The sequence below is a fragment of the Canis lupus genome, chromosome 17 (genome assembly GCF_048164855.1).
Source record: "Canis lupus baileyi chromosome 17, mCanLup2.hap1, whole genome shotgun sequence".
Classification (NCBI taxonomy): domain Eukaryota; kingdom Metazoa; phylum Chordata; class Mammalia; order Carnivora; family Canidae; genus Canis; species Canis lupus.
The window spans coordinates 1,170,545-1,188,585 of record NC_132854.1 but is presented as its reverse complement, the minus strand read 5'-3'; the positions used below and the strand labels follow the sequence as shown (position 1 = coordinate 1,188,585).

Below are 18,041 nucleotides of genomic sequence, written 5' to 3'. Positions count from 1 at the left end.
TCCGTGGCGCACGGTCCCCCGAGCACAGGCGCCAGGCCTGGAGGGTTCCGGAGCACGGGCCCCGGCGACCGGGTACCACCTGCCCCAGGTGCACAACCCCCACCCCCTCCCCCACGTCCCCGCCAGAAGGTCAGGACGGCCCAGGTCAGGAAGACAGCCTTGCTTGGTGCCCAGTAGTCCATAACAATAGCTTTTTAGTTCTTTTTTGCTTGTTTGTTTAATTTTTGGTTACACTTTTAGTGGAAGAAGCCTGTTGGAAGGAGCACAAGGTCTCCTGATCCTACTATTGCGATACCACCCCCTGCTGCGCTGCCTGGGGGGGGGGGGGGGGTCCATTAGAAACAGTCCCAGGAACCGCCGCCAGGAGACTGGGCGAGGCAGGTGAGGACTGGGGAGGGCAAGGGAACCTCCGGCCATCCCAAGGCAGCTCACGCCGAGTCGTAGAAGCTGCAGGCAGTGCAGGGAGGAGCCGCAGGCTGGAGGACCGCCCGCCACGCATCCTCGCCCAGCGTGGGACCCCGGCCCCGGCTGCGGTCCACCTGCACCTGTCCGCAGTGCGTCGGCCGACTGGCAGCATGTGCTCCACTTGGGGCTAGCCTGCTCCTTGCCTGAGAATCTGGAATGACGTCTCCAGGTGACCTGACCTATATCACAGAACAACAGGCGCCTTCCAGCCATCCAGTGAGCTAAGCAGAAGAGAGAAACCGACCCCATCCCTTCCCGGGGTGCAGAGAAGAGGCCCCACAGACCAGACCCCCTGAGGTCTCCTGCTGCAGGTGACGCCTCCACACAGGCCACTGGAGAAGGGCCAGGGCCCTACACTTAACACCCATCTTGGCACGTTTGGCTTCTAGAAGTGGGAAAAGCAGAAGCGGCACAAGGCAAAGGCCAGCACCTCACACCAGGGCAGAAGTGCAGGCCCAGGTGGCAGCAGGAGGCCCTAGCCTTCCCCGCCCCTGTACGCCCCTGTACGCCCTCCCAGCGGGCCTGCTGTGCATGCAGGGTTCTGAGGTAGCAGAGCTGGGTCACAGACGCGATGGCAACGTCACCAAGGCCATACCAGGCACAGAGAGGGAAGGACAATAGAGGAACTCGTGGCCCAGCAGAGCAGACGTGTGCTAAGCTGTCCTGACGTCATCTCCTGTCACTGAAACATACCCAAATGTACCTTTACGCTGCCAGTTTGAAGAAACGCAATAGGTGGGTATGTGACAGGATGTCAGACACAAAGCTGAGGACCCCACACTCTAAAGAAAGCCATGGGAAATGGGAGGCCGATGACACCTCAGGATTGATAGGACGTAGCCAAGCAGGCGTTGCTAATTGCCATCACCCCCATCCTGAAGGCCCATCCACAGCTGAACAATTGATGGTGGAGAAGCAAGGGGTTCTGGAGGTCCTGAGACCATTTCAGAGACACCAGGTCCGGCCCGCCAGGAAACCGCAGAGGCCAGGCCCCCTGCACAGAACCTTCAAGGAGAGTCACACGCGTGTCCCACAGAGGATTGGGCTCAGATGCCCACACAGAGACAGCATCAACAGCCATCCGGGGCTGACAGTGAGGACCACCGGCAGAAGGTGCAGCCAGTGTGGATGTTCAGCCCCCGTCCTGATCCCTCTATCTGGACTCCAACTTGGAGAGTTAGCATCAGCAGTGGAGGTGAAGGGAGAGAGGACAAACGCCTTTTTCTCCCTTCATGCTTCAGACTGGATCTTACATGGTAGCTTTGAATTGACCTGGACAGAACCTTTACAAACTAAATAGGACTAACATGGTCATGGTGCCTCAAGTATCGCTAAGGACAAGACTTCCAGGGAAGCTCCCTAACAACCTGGGGCTGTTTGTCTGGAAGGTTTGAATGTGGCTGCGAGCGGGACAGGCCCATCCTTCCCTGTGTACTCTCAGAGCCACTGCCTGCCCTGCCCTAACCTGCCCTACATCCTAAAGAACCCTGGAGTGCAAGCTCCCGGGACAGCCGGCCTCCTGGTGGGTTCAGCCAAAGGTGTCAGTGGCAGAGGACTAGAGGTCAGGAGGAGACGACCAGAGTTATCACCCTATTGCATCTGCCCCTCGCCTTGTCCGTGCCAGCTGCTGAATGTCCTCTACAGCAACACCTGCTACCAGCCTGCTCCTCTCCTCCTTCATGGCCCCAGGCCCCTCTGTGCAAGTCCCCTCACAGATCTCACTCCTGCTGGGGGATTCCAGAACACAGGATACCAGTAGCATTAACTCTTCCCACTGTCTCTTCAGCCCTATGAAAAGTAAGCATTTTCTGCACTTGCTACTGAGTTCCTCTCCTCCTGCCTCAACCACCCATGACTAATTCCCTAGATTACAGCCCCTGTGTTGAAATTGCTGGAGTGGTATCTATTTTACAGACTAGTCCCTACTATCTAGTTCTTGCTAATGGGAATGATCCCAAGGAAGAAATCCTCCATTGAGATTCCAGTATTAGGTTGCTCACATGTCTGAGCTCAGATATGTTAGGATTTTTAAAAATGATTTATTGATTGATTGATTTGAGAGAGAGCAGGGGAGGAGCAGGGGGAGAGGACAGAGTATCTCAAGCAGGCTCCATGCTGAGTGCAGACCTGGGGCTCCACCCCAGGACACTGAGACATGACCTGAGCTGAAGCCAAGAGTTGGATGCCCAACCGACTGAGCCCCTCAGGCGCCCCTGTTGGGATCTTGTTGACGGGGTAATCCATCATATGTTGAAGCTCCAAAATGGGTTCGTATTATCACGTGTGGCTGCTCCAGACAGACCGCTGGCTGAAAACAAGACTTTGGGAAATTAGCTGCTGTAGTCAGCTGTCTTGGCAGCAGTGATGACTACCAAGACTGTAGTGTGGGTGGGCCGGACTGGAGTGTGTTTGGAAAACCTGGGTATACCTTAAGGTATAGTCATAGAGCCAGGGAACTCCAACAACAGCTCCAAGAGGAAGCTCTTATTCTATTTTTTTTTTAAGATTTTGTTTATTTATTAAGAGAGAGAATGCATGGCAGAGGGAGAGAGAATCTCAAACAGACTCTGCTCCCAGCACAGAGCCCAACTCAGGACTCTATCTCATGGCCCTGAGATCATGACCCGAGAGCCAAACCAATAGTTAGACACCTAATCAACTGGGCCACCCAGGTGCCCTTCTTCTTTTTTTTTTTTTTAAGTTGTTTAAATCTATGTTTTAAGTAATCTCTACACTCAACATGGGGCTCAAACACACAACCCCAAGATCAAGAGTCTCATGCTCTACCGACCGAGCCAGGCAGGTGCCACAAGTAATCTCTTATTCTTGGACTTACAAAGTAGTCAGAACTCAGGACCAGATTCCAAACTTGACTGTCCAAGTTGTAAATTATGATGTAAGTTGGACATGCAGTCCTGCCAAGACTCTTCTACTAAGGGCAGGTCATAATTGAGAAGAAGAGGGGCCTGAGATTTGGGGTGGAGACATTAGAGTGAACCCCAAGTCAGCGAGGCCTTCTAAAACAACATAAAACCTCTCTTCTGTATGCAGAGAATGGCCTTGAAATCCTTGATTTCCTGAAGCAATTAGAATAGATATTCTCATGAGCAAATAAATTAAAATGGAATTCCACAGAATTCAAATAACCCAAATGGAAGAAAGACAGGCTGCTCCAGAGAAACAAAAATAGAAGATGACCTTCCAAATAAACCAGGCAGTGGATGTAATTAAGGAGTTCTCCCATCTGCAAAATGCCCTGCAGAGGCAAGAGTACTAATCCATGTCGGACTTTAATAAATCAAGGGCCTAGTAACTACCAAATAAAGAGTAAATATATTGATGATTATCAAACTGCAAAAAAAGTAGACTATAGAATAAAAAATTTTCATCCACAGAAAGAAAATAAAAATCCCCCTCCCCAGATAAAAATGAACATAGGACAGGAGGAACGAGAGAAAAGTATATTTAAGAGAGATAGTATATTTAAGCCAAAATTTTTCACAAATAACATTGGATACAGGTGCCCTGAGTCCGCAGATGGCAGATACAACGCTAGTCACTGTGTATCAAAGCTGGGTGCGTGCGCTCCACCAGCCTGATCCTCACTGTTGGTGTTGACCTTGGTTGTGAGCCTGAGGTCCTGTGGGTCCACTTTCTCCGGGGCAAAGTCACTCTTTTTCTCCTGACTTTTTTTTTTTAAGATTTTATTTATTTATTCATGAGAGACACATGGAGAGAGAGAGAGAGAGGCAGAAACACAGGCAGAGAGAGAAGCAGGCTCCATGCAGGGAGCCCGATGTGGGACTCGATCCCGGGTCTCCAGGATCACGCCCTGGGCTGAAGGCGGCGCTAAATGGTTGAGCCACGGGGGGGCTGCCCTTCTCCTGACTTTCTGCGCTGTGCTGCTCGAACTTGCATGGAGAGCTAGGCGGCAGGTCCCTCCATACGGCATCTCCACATGAACTATACGAAGTTGTCCTACATGGAAGATGTGTTTATTCTCCCCTATTTGTTTATTTAGTAATTTACTTCAATCAGTACGTACTTGGGGATATTGATGTTATACCGTGGGTTTTCATCTAGCACTGCCTTACTCGCTCAGTCTTCACCCTTCACAGCTCTTTCATCTGGCTCCTGGCTCCCTTTGACATTCTCTCATCCTTGTGAGTTCTTAAAAATTCATGAGTATACTTCATGTTTTGTACTCCTATTTTAGATTTATAATGGATTGAGTAGAGAGTACAGAAAGTCCCACATAGCCACCCATCCCTGGCGTGAGGGTCCCCTACTATTAACATCTTGCATCAGTGCGGTGTATTTGTTACAGTTAATGAACAGCATAGACACACTATTATTAACTGGGTGATGGGATATTGTGATGAGACCATAAATCCCACGGTCATGCACCACTGTCTCATCTTTTCTGTAAAAAGGGCCCCTTTGTGTGAGGCAGGGTTGTACGAGATGCACCTGCCTCTCCACAGTCCCTTCACCCCGTGTGAGCATGCTCCTCCGTGCAAGAGTCAGGCAGCTCTGTCCCCCTTCACCTTGATGTAGACTAGATATGAAGTCCTTTTCTATCCTTCTTTTTTTTAAAGATTTTATTTATTTATTCATAGAGAGAGGCAGAGATACAAGCAAGAAGGAGAAGCAGGCTCCATGGAGGGAGCCCGATGTGGGACTCGATCCTGGGACTCCAGGATCACGCCCCGAGCTGGAAGGAAGACGCTTAACTACTGAGCCACCCGGGCATCCCTTGTATCCTTTCTTTCATGTCACATGTGACATTGTAGGAAAATTGCATTCAAGCTAAGTGGGAAACTTTGTGATTAATGTGGTTATGGGTGCCCAACTCAGCTCCTCAGATCTTCTCATGCCTGATTGATTGGAACTTATGAATGGTCTTTCAGACTACAACTAATTTATAAATTGATATTCACATTTCTTTTTTGAGATCATCATGATTTATTGTTCTGACATTAGATCAACAGAAAGAAACTCCAATTAGGCTTTGAAAACTCGTATATTTCGGGGAAATGTCATTTAAGCATTGTAAGTAGATGAATAAATTACTTCAGAAGTCAAGCAGTCAGGGGCAGCCTGGGTGGCTCAGTGGTTTAGCGCCGCCTTCAGCCCAGGGTGTGATCCTGGAGACCCGGGATCAAGTCCCATGTCAGCCCCCTGCTTGGAGTCTGCTTCTCCCTCTGCCTGTGTCTCTGCCTCTCTCTCTCTGTCTGTGTTTCTAATAAATAAATAGAATATTTAAAAAAAAAAAAGTCCAAGAAGTCTTTTGAGACACTGCCCTTGTTTTATGTGCACAATGTTTCTTCTTACTTTTTAAGAAATTGGAATTGATTTTCAGAGGTTGACATTTGACAGGTATTGCTATAAATATCACTAGGACTAAAGACTCTGGGGTAGCAGGAGTCTCTGTGCCCCTGCTTCCTAGAATTGTTTTTTCCTCCATTTTTTTATCCTGTTACTTGGGTCTAGATTTACAGTTTTTGAAGCGTATTAAATTTCTTAGGATGGTGTTCAACTGGAATGTTGCTTCTTCGATTCTAAACGTATTTCAAATTAATCTTAAAATACTATAAGAAAGGAACTACGAATGGCTTCTCATACTGGGGAGGAAACATCTGTCTGGGCACAGAATTCTCTTGCTGCTCCTCACAATTCCCCAGGTAACAATGCCCTTACCATGAACTTTTTGATTCATGAACTGGTTGAATGTTGGCATTCTGTCATCTGGAGCTGTGGTGGAAGATTGAGCAACCCTAAAACGAGCTTCGCAGGGAGCGATAGAGGGGAAAGAGATGGGGGAGAAGGCTGCGCCTCCCAGCTGGTGAATAACACCTGGAACGTCAGGGTCTCAGGTCGCTGGGGCTGGGCTGATGTATTGGGAAGATTAAACCCACCTCTGCGATTCAGGATGGGATGCACCCTTCAGGTTGCAGGTGACAGTGGGTCTGGCCCTCCTGATTTGGCCCCAGGCCTACGAAGTGGGTGTAATGTCTTCTCCTTGCTTGCCTCTTAGCCTTTGCTAACGCTCTTGTGGGCCAGGCTGGCCCCAGAGCACGGTGTGATCTCTAAGGCGGTGTTCCACCTGCCCAGTAAGCATGCTGCGCTTCTAGGACCCAGACTGGCTTCGTCCAAATTCGTGGCCCCAGGACCCATGGGACTAGTTCTCAGGAAATGCGGTGTCCTTGACATTGTGGGACCCCTTGCTTCCCCTGGGCCACCGCGGCCACCTCATGCATCCTCGCTTCTCCTGCCCGAGGTGCATGGCAGCTCGTGGGTGGCTCTGTGGGCCCCAGGGTTTGGAAGGCTCACCTCCACAGCTCCTGGGCCAGGCCTGGGGGCTCTGCTCCATGGGGACGGAAGGGAAGCTGCCACAGGGCGTTATTACCAGGAACTCACCCAGGTTCACAGCTAGGAGAGACCCAGGGTTCAACTCCACATCGAGGCCCCTGACTGCCGCTTTTTCAGTGTTACAAAGAGGCCTCCGCTTCAAAGACATTTTTGACTGCTTAATATATTTTGATTACTACTCTCCGATGTCTCCAGCCCTTTAGTCCTGAGGAATTCAAGGAAAGCTGCACAGGAGAAATCTGATAAGGCATTTGAAAAAAAAAAGAAGTTAATTAGTTTTCCGGATGATTAGAGTGCTTATTCCCCTTTTGCTTGAACAAATGCTTTACCCGAGTTAATAATGCAGAGATGAGGAGCCTCTTTCGGCCACAAAACCTTCAGCTGCAAGCTCTTCAAGGGGCTGCCGTGGCTGTCCGAGGCCTCCCAGGCATTTTGAATCAGGGAGCTTTGTGTTCAGTGATTGATTTGAAGCACATGAATCACTGGACGGCTCATTTATTTCTATAAATATCTATTATAAATTCCCTTGGCAGCAGCAGAACTCTGTTCATCTCTGCAGAGTGGAGAAAAGCATTTGTTCTTTGTCACGTTTTCATATTTGCTGTGCCTCACAAAACAGCTAAATGGACCACTGACCTACCGTGCACAACGGCCGCTGTTTCTCCATTGAACATAAAATTAGCTCGGACATATTCTTATAGGTGCAGCTGGAATAGAAGAGGCAAGTCTGCATCATACAAGGCACAGAATTAAAGCCAAGAAAATTCCCATCCCATGTTTTACACACCAACACTTTAATGCACATGAATTACCCTATTACATGGTTCCTCACCCTCAGTAACATCCAGTGTGCAAGGTGAATATAAGATAGCCGTGTAGAAACCCCCTGGGCCAGGTCTCATTGTGTGCACACCCACTGCACAGCTTCACACAACGACGTCCGCGTCATAAGTGTGGTAAGAACACCCAGAGTCAAGGACAGTGGTGGTGTGGCAGCTTTGCTGCGGGCAAGGGCCGGTCATCCCACTACACCAGTCTCTTTCTAAGCTGAAAAACAGAACTGCGGTATTTTAATTTCTGACTCTTGTTGAAGAACTGAAGAGCAGGTCCCGTGACATATGACCTCATCTCACCGTTATCCTGCAGCACTTCCATCAGGAATCACAGATTTGCTCACTGAGCTCTGCTGTGTTATCCTTGGTATCATAAATGGATTGCTTCAGAGTTTGCTCTTTCTAAAACTGGATCTTTATTCTCTCCTGACAATTTTATTTAATAACTAATTCTCTATAGTTAGTAGATTTGCTTTGTTTTTAAAATCAGAAGCTATGGAGAATTCAATATAACAATCTGAAATGCTAATCACATCCACAAATTTATCACACTTAACTTGATCTTTGGTGCACAGGATGGGGGTCAAAGTTCATGTGAACAGCAGGAAAGGAAAGGGAAGCAGGTAAAGAGCCTGGGGAGGGGGAGGTCTGTTTTGCCAGCTTCCTGCTGGGAATTTTGTTCTGCTCACTCGGTTCTAGGATGACCTCCCAGCTCTCTGATTTCAACTGTGCTCCTGGGGTCCTACCTCAGATTTCCAGGTAAAAAGCCCACTGTTTAAGCTCTATTTCCAGAATTCCAAAAGGCATTTTAGTGACAAATAGGATCCACGACCCTCCTGTGTGAAGAAAACCCAAATTCCAATGCTCTGCTCTTAATTCCTGCAGTTTCCTTAAGTCCTCCATCATCACCTCTTCCATCACCTCCCCGACCACCAACCCCACTCACCTCCCCATCAGCTCCCCCATCAGCTCCCCCTCCTCCTCCATTACCTGCTCCACCTCCTCTGCACCTCTCCTACCACCTCTCCCCTTATCTCCCCCACCACCTCCCCTACCCCTCCCCAACTACCTCCTCATCCACCACCTCCACCTCCTCCCCATCACCTCCCCCACTTCCTCCCCCCCCCCAGCTCCCATCTTCCCCACCCCACCTCCCCCACCTCCCAAAGTGCTGGGCTCTGAGGCCTTTTTTTCAGTTCTCAGTCTTTCTACATTTCTAAGGTTTTCCTTTGGCATCTTTTAGTCTGGGAATTTGTCTCCATATATTCACCTACAGAATTGTCTTGATTTTATTGGCAATGTTATATACACACAATTCTCTAAAAATTAATTTTAAATTTATTTAATTAACTAGCTAGTTAATTAAGTTAAAGGCAAAAAAACCTGGGACTATATCAAAATAAGAATCTTTTGCACACTGAAGGAAACCATCAACAAGATGAAGAAACAATCTACTGAATAGGAGAAGATATTTGCAAATGAAGTATCGGATAAAGGGTTAGTATCCAAAATATATAAGAACTGATACAACTCAGTACCAAAAAACAAACAAAACCCCCAAATAATCTAATGGAAAAAAGGACAGAAGATCTAAATAGACATTTCTCCAAAAAAGACATCCAGATGGCCCACAGACACATGAAAAGACGCTCAACATCACTGATCAGGAGGAAAATGCAAATTAAAACCATAATGAGAAAATGCAAATTAAAACCATAATGAGATATCGCCTCACACCTGTCAGGAGAACTGGACTCAAGAAGATAAGAAACAACAAGTGTTGGTGAGGATGTGGGATAAAAAAAGGAAGCCTCATGCACTGTTGGTAGAAATACAAACTGACACAAAACAGAGGTGGAAAACAGTATGGAGTGTCCTCAAAAAATTAAAAATAAAATTATTGTATGATCCAGTAAGTCCACTACTGGGTATTTACCCAAAGGAAATGAAATCAGTAATTTGAAAAGATACATGCATCCTTGTGTTACTGCAGCATTATTTACGATAGCCAAGAAATGGAGGCAGCCCAAGTGTCTACTGTTAGGTGAGTGGATAAAGAAGATATGGTATGTATGTATGTGTATATATATTATATATTATAATATTATATATTATAATATTATATATATTATATATTATATATAAAGAAGATATGTATGTATGTGTATATATATTATATATTATAATTCCACATACATATATATAATGGAATATTACTCAGCCATAAAAAGGGTGAGATCTTGCCATTTATAACAACATGGAGGGACCTAGAGGGTATTATACTAAGTGAATTAAACCAGAGAAAGACAAATATCGTGATTTCATTTACATGTAGAGTCTAAAAAACAAACAAATGAACCAACAAAAACCAGAAACAGACTCATAAGTACAGAGAATAAACTGGCCATTGCAAAGGGGAGGGGGTATGGGCAAACAGGTGATGGAGATTAATGGGTACAAACTTCCAGCTATGAAACAAGTGAGACATGGAGGTGAAAAGTACAGCATATGTACTGTAGAGAATACAGTAGAGAATAATACATAATGTAGAGAATAATACATGATGATGTTGTATGATAACAGAAGGTGACTATACTTATTGTGGTGAGCATTGTATAGTGTATAGAATTGTTGTGCACCTGAAACTAATATTGCATTGTGTATCAACTATACTTAAATAATAAAAAATATTTTTTTGTTTCCAAGATAAAAGTACACTGAAAAATTGAGAAACCAGAAAAAACTACCTAAAGCATAATAATCAGGCATAATTTCACCCATAGGGGTAGCCACCACAAATGGTTCAGTATCTTCACACCTGGTCTTCTGCATGAGGAGGTGTGAACATACACCTAAAACTGTACTACACACTCTTCTGCATCCTCCCATTTCACTCAATATTCTATTTCATGTCTTTCTGTCATCAAATAGGATACAGCCTTACTTTAATGGTAGCATAATATTCTGTCTTAATGGATATATCATAATTTATATTAATTTCCCTCTTCATATTCTTAGACATCCAGTTGTTTTCAAATTTTTCTTTATTGCATATAAGAAACATTAAAACCATTTTAAAATAGCTTTGGACTCAAAGCTCCTGCCCCTGGGCCCTGCCTGGCTTCCTGGTGCCAGGACATTGGTGCCCCTCAGAGCCCACGATGGGCTTCAGATGACCAGGGAGCACAGCCAGGTGATGCAGGGCACCCTGCGGAGCATCCTCCTTGTGCTGGCCTCGTGCTGCCCTCTGCCGGCCAGATAGCTGGATTACTACCTGAGACCTGGGAACTGCCACTGATGAGTTGAATCCTCTGGTTTTACAGAATAAATCTAGTAAGCATCATCTCATTAATAGAATTCTCATAATTCCACAGATAAATCTCTTCTATACTGGCCCACAGTCTTCGCCTTACTGAGAAAAGCTGCTGTTGGAATAGTCCATCTCATTTGCAGCATGCTTGCAAGACTGTTCCACTCCAGCATCTGCAAGAGAAAGCAGGAGGCAACAAACTGCAAAAGTCTTCAGAAAGCCTCACCTCAAGCCCACTACCGGCCACGTGGCTCCAGGCATGCGACTTCTCCCGCTGTCTGCTTCCTCCTTAAAGTAGAAAGAACATCTTTCCCTTGTAAGATTTGGAAAGGTTCCAACCAAGTTAATGGTTAAAAATACCTGGTGAACTTTTGAAAATCATAGCCATAAAAAAGAATCTGGATTGTCTATTAGTAGATTTCAGTGTTTGAATTTTTCAGGATTGCACAAAAAGACCAACAGAGAGACTCATTTCATTACACTGAATCTATTTTAAAATGAAGCCTAATTCAGCATTACATGTGTGTGAAAATTGTATTACTTCATGGATTAAAATTTAATCAAAGATTAATTGAGAAGTAACAAAAGGTCTAAATATATAAAATTATTTCAATAGTAGTAATCCATGAGCAAAGGTCTAGTCCGCAGAGATTCATGACTCAGCAAGCAGAGATAGTTCGTCTACATGACGCACAAAACACCCTCTAGAGCAACACTCTCCGCTTGAAATGTGAGTCACCACAGAGATCACATATATAAAGTAAACTTTCTACAACCATGTTTTATACGTGTAACATTCATTAATTAACTAATTAATTAAGATTGTGTTGCTATGCATCTTCCTTTCTGAGAGGGGACATTCCAGCTTCTGAAGACCTAACTTTTATTCCAACTCTGGCCACTGAGCAAACACCTCTCAAATGCTGGTGAACATGTTTGAGATGGCACGTCCTAACCCAGTGGGTGCACCCTAACCCGGAGTCCTTGTACCAGTAAATTGGTGCTAGCTGGCATTAGGTCCACTTGACCTGCTAACTTGCCTGATCTCCTCCTGGCCACAGTAGAGACACAATTATGTTGGTCCTTACCTTGACTCGCCTGGATCTTGTTGCCCTCCATTCTCACCCATGGGATATGACATGTCCGTACTGAGTTTTTGTTTTTCTAATTAAAAAGTGAATTCATGCCTATTAAAACTTTGAACCTCGCTGAAATGTGAGGCAGACCTTAATTGCATTGATAGAGCCCCCAAAACTAAATTGGCATTGTAATTACAGCTCACAGAAGTGGGCCAGACCCTGCATACTGAACAGAACCAGAGTGACCGCCCGATAAACAGGAGGTTTGAGTGGGATCAAGGAATCTTCTAACAAAATATTCCAAATGCATGAGATACAAGTGCAAATCACTTATCACAACAGGAAGCAGGAAAAACATGTGATTTTTAAAAAGAGAAGATGAGTTTGTCATCCAGCTCTTGGACTGCATCAAATTGAATTCAGCCCAAGCAGGTGTTGAGAACAAAGAACTTTGCATTATTTGTTTTAAATAGAGACAGGGAGATCACTTGCTAAGCACCATCTCCCACGGGGTTAGCACGGAGGCCTTCACTCAGTGTATTACGAGGCGGCAGGGGGGAGCTTGTCTACATACTGGTGCCTACGTTGTTCAAAAAATGGTGGAGAACCCTACCTGCGGGAGGAGCTCTTAGTATTATAGTGAGCCAAAGACAACTCCAGGATGTCTCGGGGGCTTCTGTGCAGGTCCTCAGTTCCAATCCTGCTCAGACTGGCTCACATAGAAGACAGGTAAGACACGGAGCTGGGCGACTCCTTGGCTGGTGCTGTCCATCCTGCAAAACAAAACACATTCCTTCTCTCCTTCTCTGCTTTTGTCCTTCCTTCTGCTGAGAGCTTTCAGCCTCCGATTTGAGCAGCTTCCTGTTGCATCCTTGCTAACAAACTCACACAAACACCAAAATAAATCAGATAGGAAAATTGTCCAGCAAGGTTTTTAAAGCAATGACAATAAAAATGCCTCAAGAAACAATTGTGAACAGTCTAAACAAATGAAAAAAATAGAAAATCTCAACAAGGAAATAGAAGTTCTAAAAAAGGACCAAGTAGAAATTGTAGGATTGAAAAATACAATAACAGAAATGAAAATAGACTGAATGAGCTCAATAGTGGGACAGTGGCAGTGAATTTGAGGACAGATCAATAGCATTTACCCAATCTGAGTGACAGAGGGAAAAGTGCTGAAGAAGATGAACAGAGCCTCGAGGTCTATGGACAATGACAAATCTCGGACATTCTTCTTGTCTGTGTCCCATAGGGCAGAATAAAGAGCATGAGGGCTAAACACTTAGAACTGAAAACCACCCACATTTGGCCAAAGAAATCAACCTACAGGTTCAAGGAGCTAAGTGAACACCAATCAGGATAAACTTAAAAAAAAAAATTCCATACCAAGCCACATAAAAATAAAACCTCTTAAGACAAAGACAAAGGAGAAATGATGCATAACCTATTAAAAAAGCCAACACAGAGCAGCAATCAATGTCTTGTCCAAAACCATGGAGGCTTAGAGGAAGGAAGAGCCGAGAGAGAGCAATCCGTCAACCACAAACAGTTGAAGAGAAAACCACAGGCCCAAATGGCGCCACTTAGGCCAAGTCCTGAAGTCAGGACTTAATACCTGATGTGACCACACTTCCAACTCCACCCAGAATGTAGTGTTGGTCAGGAATTCTCGGATGGGTGCCAGCGAATCTGCATGTGGCCTCTCCATCCTCTGAGGAAGAGGAGGTAGCCTGCACTACAAGACCCCTTGTCTTTCCCCCTAGAAAGAGACTGTCCCAGGAATAAGCCTTCTCTTTTGCTAGTAACTTTCTCTCCTCGTCTCCTCTTATAAAGACCTTCCATTTGTACAAGTTCCCAGAGCTCCCCTCTACTTGCTAGATAGAATGCTGCCCTGTTCATGAGACGTTTAATAAAGCCAATTAGATCTTCAGATTTCCTTGATTGTTTGTCATTTAACACCTTCCACCTGGCAAAACTATCCTTTGAGAATGAAGGGGAAATGAAAACCTTCTCAAACAAAGAAAAACCCAGGGAGTTTATCCACAGCAGACCCAGCTCAAGGGACGGCTGAAGGAAACTCTGCAAATGGAAAGAAAATGACAAAAGAAGACTGGGAATTTCAGTATGAAAAGCAGGACAGTAATAATAATAGTGGTGATAGGACTAAATATAATAAACCGTCCTTTATTTTGTAAATGTCTTAAATAATATTTAATGGCTAAAGCTAAAATCATCACACCACCTGATGTGGTATCCAACATATGCAAGAGCAGGACCTAATGGAGATGGTGAAAGAATCTGAATGGAAGCAAGATTCCAGCACTTGACTTGAAGTGGTGAGCTAACGGCAGAAACCAGAGAGAATTTATGCATGTGTCCAAGTACACGTACTCTGTGTTCACACATATACACACTGTATACACAATGTACAATGTATCCACACACATACACACTGTATCCACATACATGCACACTGTCTCCACACACATGTACACTGTATCCACACATGTGTGCATTGTATCTGTATATGTGTACACTGTATCTACACACATGTACACTGTACTACACATACATACCCTATATCTCCACACACATACACTGTAGCCACATATGCATACACTATGTCCATAAATATATATATTGTAACACCTAGAGCAAGCACTAAGAAAACCATACAAAATGATACACAAAAAAATGTTAAAAAGAAATTAAAAATAATTTCTAAAAAATATTCAAGTGACCCAACATAAGAAAAGAGAAACAAAGGAACAAGAAACAGAAGGAGCAGACACAAATAATAAAATGGCAAGCCAAAGCCCTAATGTGTCAATAACCTTAAATGTAAGTGTCCTAAATACCAAGTATTAAGATTAAATGCAGAGATTATCAGAATAAATAAAAATGCAATTCAATCACACACTGTAAGAAGTTCAATTCAAATGTCATTACATAGGTAGATGGAAAGAATAGAATGGAAAATGATATATCATGCAAGCATTAATTTAAAAAAAGCAGGAGATGCTCTATTAGTATCAGATAAAGTAGACTACAGAACAAAGAAGTCACTAAGGATGGGAAGGGACATTACATAACAATAAAAGGATTCATCAACCAAGAATATATGTAATCCTAAATATTCAGACACCAAAAACCTGAGTTTCAGAATATATGAAACAAAAACTGAAAGAGCTAACAATGTAGGTAGGCAAATCCAAAATCGTAGTCGGAGGCTCTAACTCCCTCCACAGTGGACAGACAAGTAGAGGAAAAATCAAGAAGATGTGCGGGAATGAAACAGCCCCACCAACCAACAGACCTGAGCTAGTATTTTTAGACCACTGCAGTCAGCAACAGCAGAACATGCATTCTTTTTAATCAGCACAAGAAACAATCATCCAGGTCACAAATTCAACGGAATTGAAATTGTGGAACATGTTCTCTGACCATAATGGAATCAAACTAGAAATTAATAATAGAAAGACCACAGAAAAATCTCCAACATATGGAAACTAGACAATGCACTTGTAAATAACCCGTGAGCCAAAGAGGCAGTTGCAAAAGAAATTTTGAAAATACATAAAGCTGTATGAAAATGAATGTGCAGCATATCAAAGCTTGTGGAATGCAGCTAGAAAAGTGCTGACAGGGAAGCGGAGAGCTCTGAATGCTTACATCAGACCAGAAGAGAAGTTTCAAATCAATGATGTATGTTCCCAATTCAAAAAGCTAGAAAAATAGGGCCAAAATAAATCCAAAGCAAAAAAATGAAGAAAATAATCATGATAAAGGCAGAAATCAATACAACTGAAAGCAGAAGAAACATAGGGAACATCAGTGAAATGCAAAGTTGATTAGTTCTTTAAAAAAATCAACAAAATTGATAAACTTCTGGAAAGGCTGAGAAAGATAAAATACACAACTCACCAGTATCAGGTCTGAAACCAGTAAAAACTATAGCTACAGATCCTACAGTCATCAAAGGATAACCAAGGAATGCTATGAACAGCTTACACTCTTACATATCAAAACTTGAAAGGAGAGGAGGCCTGGGTGGTGGCTCAGTGGTTGAGCGTTTGCCTTTGGCTCAGGGTGTGATCCTGGGGTCCCGGGATCGAGTCCCACATCGGGTTCTCCGCAGGGAGTCTGCTTCTCCCTCTGCCTATGTCTCTGCCTCTCTCTGTGTGTGTCTCTCATGAATCAATACATAAAATCTTAAAAAAAAAAAAAACTTAAAAACTTGGAAGGGTCCAATTCCTTGAAAACCACAAACTACTAAAATTCAGCCAAAATGAAATAGATAACCTGAATAAGTATATAACCTCTAAAAAAAATTCCACTTACCACTAAAGTTTCCAAAAAAGAAATATCCAGACCCAGAATACTTCACTGAAAAATCTCACCGTTTAAAGGAAATTACAAAATTATTTCTATAAAGAGAAGGGAAGATTTTGTGAGCCCAGTGTAACCAAATAATACTCAAAATGTATAAAGATCTTGTGCAGGGAATCATCATTATATAACTTAAAAATAGGCAAAGGACTTGAATAGACATTTTCTCACAGAGGACACACAGATGACCAACAGGTACATGAGAGGGTGTTCAACATCACTCATCGTTGGGGAAATGCAAATGGAAACCACAAGGAGGTATCACTTTACCCCTTTTGAATGACTATCATATATTTTTTAAGATTTTATTTATTTATTCATGAAAGACACAGAGAGACAGAGAGAGACAGAGAGAGAGAGAGGCAGAGACATGGGCAGAGGGAGAGGCAGGCTCCATGCAGGGAACCTGATGCAGGACTCGAACCCAGGACTCCAGGACCATGACCTGAGCCAAAGGCAGACACTCCACCACTGAGCCACCCAGGAGTCCCTGAATGACTATTATAAAAAAGACAAGAGGTAACGAGCGTTGGTGATGATGTGGAGAAAGGGGAGCCCTCATGCACTGTTGGTGGGAATGCATGCTGGTCCAGTTACTGTGAAAAACAGTATGGAGCGTCCTCAAAATTCAAAATAAAACTACAATATAATTCAGAAATCCCACTTCTGGGTATATATCCAATGGAAACAAAATCATTCTCTCAAAGAGATGGCTGCACCCCAAGTTCACTGCAACATCGTTCACAATGGCCAAGCCATGGAAACAACCTCAGGTCCCCATCCATGGATGAACCCACAAAAATGATGTGCTGTACATATGGAATGTTATTCAGTGATGAGAAAGAAGGAAACCCTGCCCTTTGCAACATGAATGAACCCGGAGGTCATTCATGCTAAGTGAAATGAGTCAGACAGAGGATAAGCATTGCATATGGCATGACCTCACTTATTTGTGGAATCTAAAAAAGTCAAACTTCTAGAAATAGAGTAGATTAGTGGTTATTGCGGGGCTGGGGGTGTCAGGGAAATGGGGAGATGGTCAAAGGATACAAACGTTCACTTACAAAATAAGTAAATTCTGGAGATCTAATGTACAGCAAGGTGATCACAGTAAACAATACCATATTGAGTACTTGAAACCCGTTAAGACAGTAGATCTTCAGTTCTTGCCACACACACAAAAATACAGTAACTGTGCGAGGTGGTGGGTGTGCTAACCTTAATGTGGTGTTTCACAAGGTTTATCAGGTCCTCACATTGTACATCTGAAACACACAGGTGTTATTTATCAAATATAATAGTGGAAATAATAAAGGATGCACATAAATAGGCAAAATGCGTCCTTCGGATTTATTTTTATTATTTAGAATCCTACCATCTCTTAACACAGTTACATGCTCTTTTCTATATGTAAAAAATGCAACAAGATATTTCAAGCAAAAGGAAAATGTCTTTTACTTTAGGTTAGATGAGAAATACCTTGTCAGGAAATGTGTGTCCTATCCACCTCACGTTCCTCTTACCATCTAGTTGAGATGAACAGAAAATGGTCTTCTGATAGTAAATCAATATCAAAGCAGGATAGAAAGA

The 18,041-nt window shown here is 43.8% G+C and overlaps 1 long non-coding RNA gene across 1 annotated transcript in view; it reads left to right on the top strand.

Moving 5' to 3' along the window:
• The window catches only part of LOC140607806 (uncharacterized), a 35,232-nt gene extending 20,891 nt beyond the window's left edge, over window positions 1-14,341 (top strand). The window contains exon 3 of the long non-coding RNA XR_012009711.1: window positions 11,045-14,341. This is a non-coding gene — a long non-coding RNA (uncharacterized lncRNA). The remainder of the gene's footprint in view (window positions 1-11,044) is intronic.
• The last annotated feature ends 3,700 nt before the right edge of the window (window positions 14,342-18,041 follow it).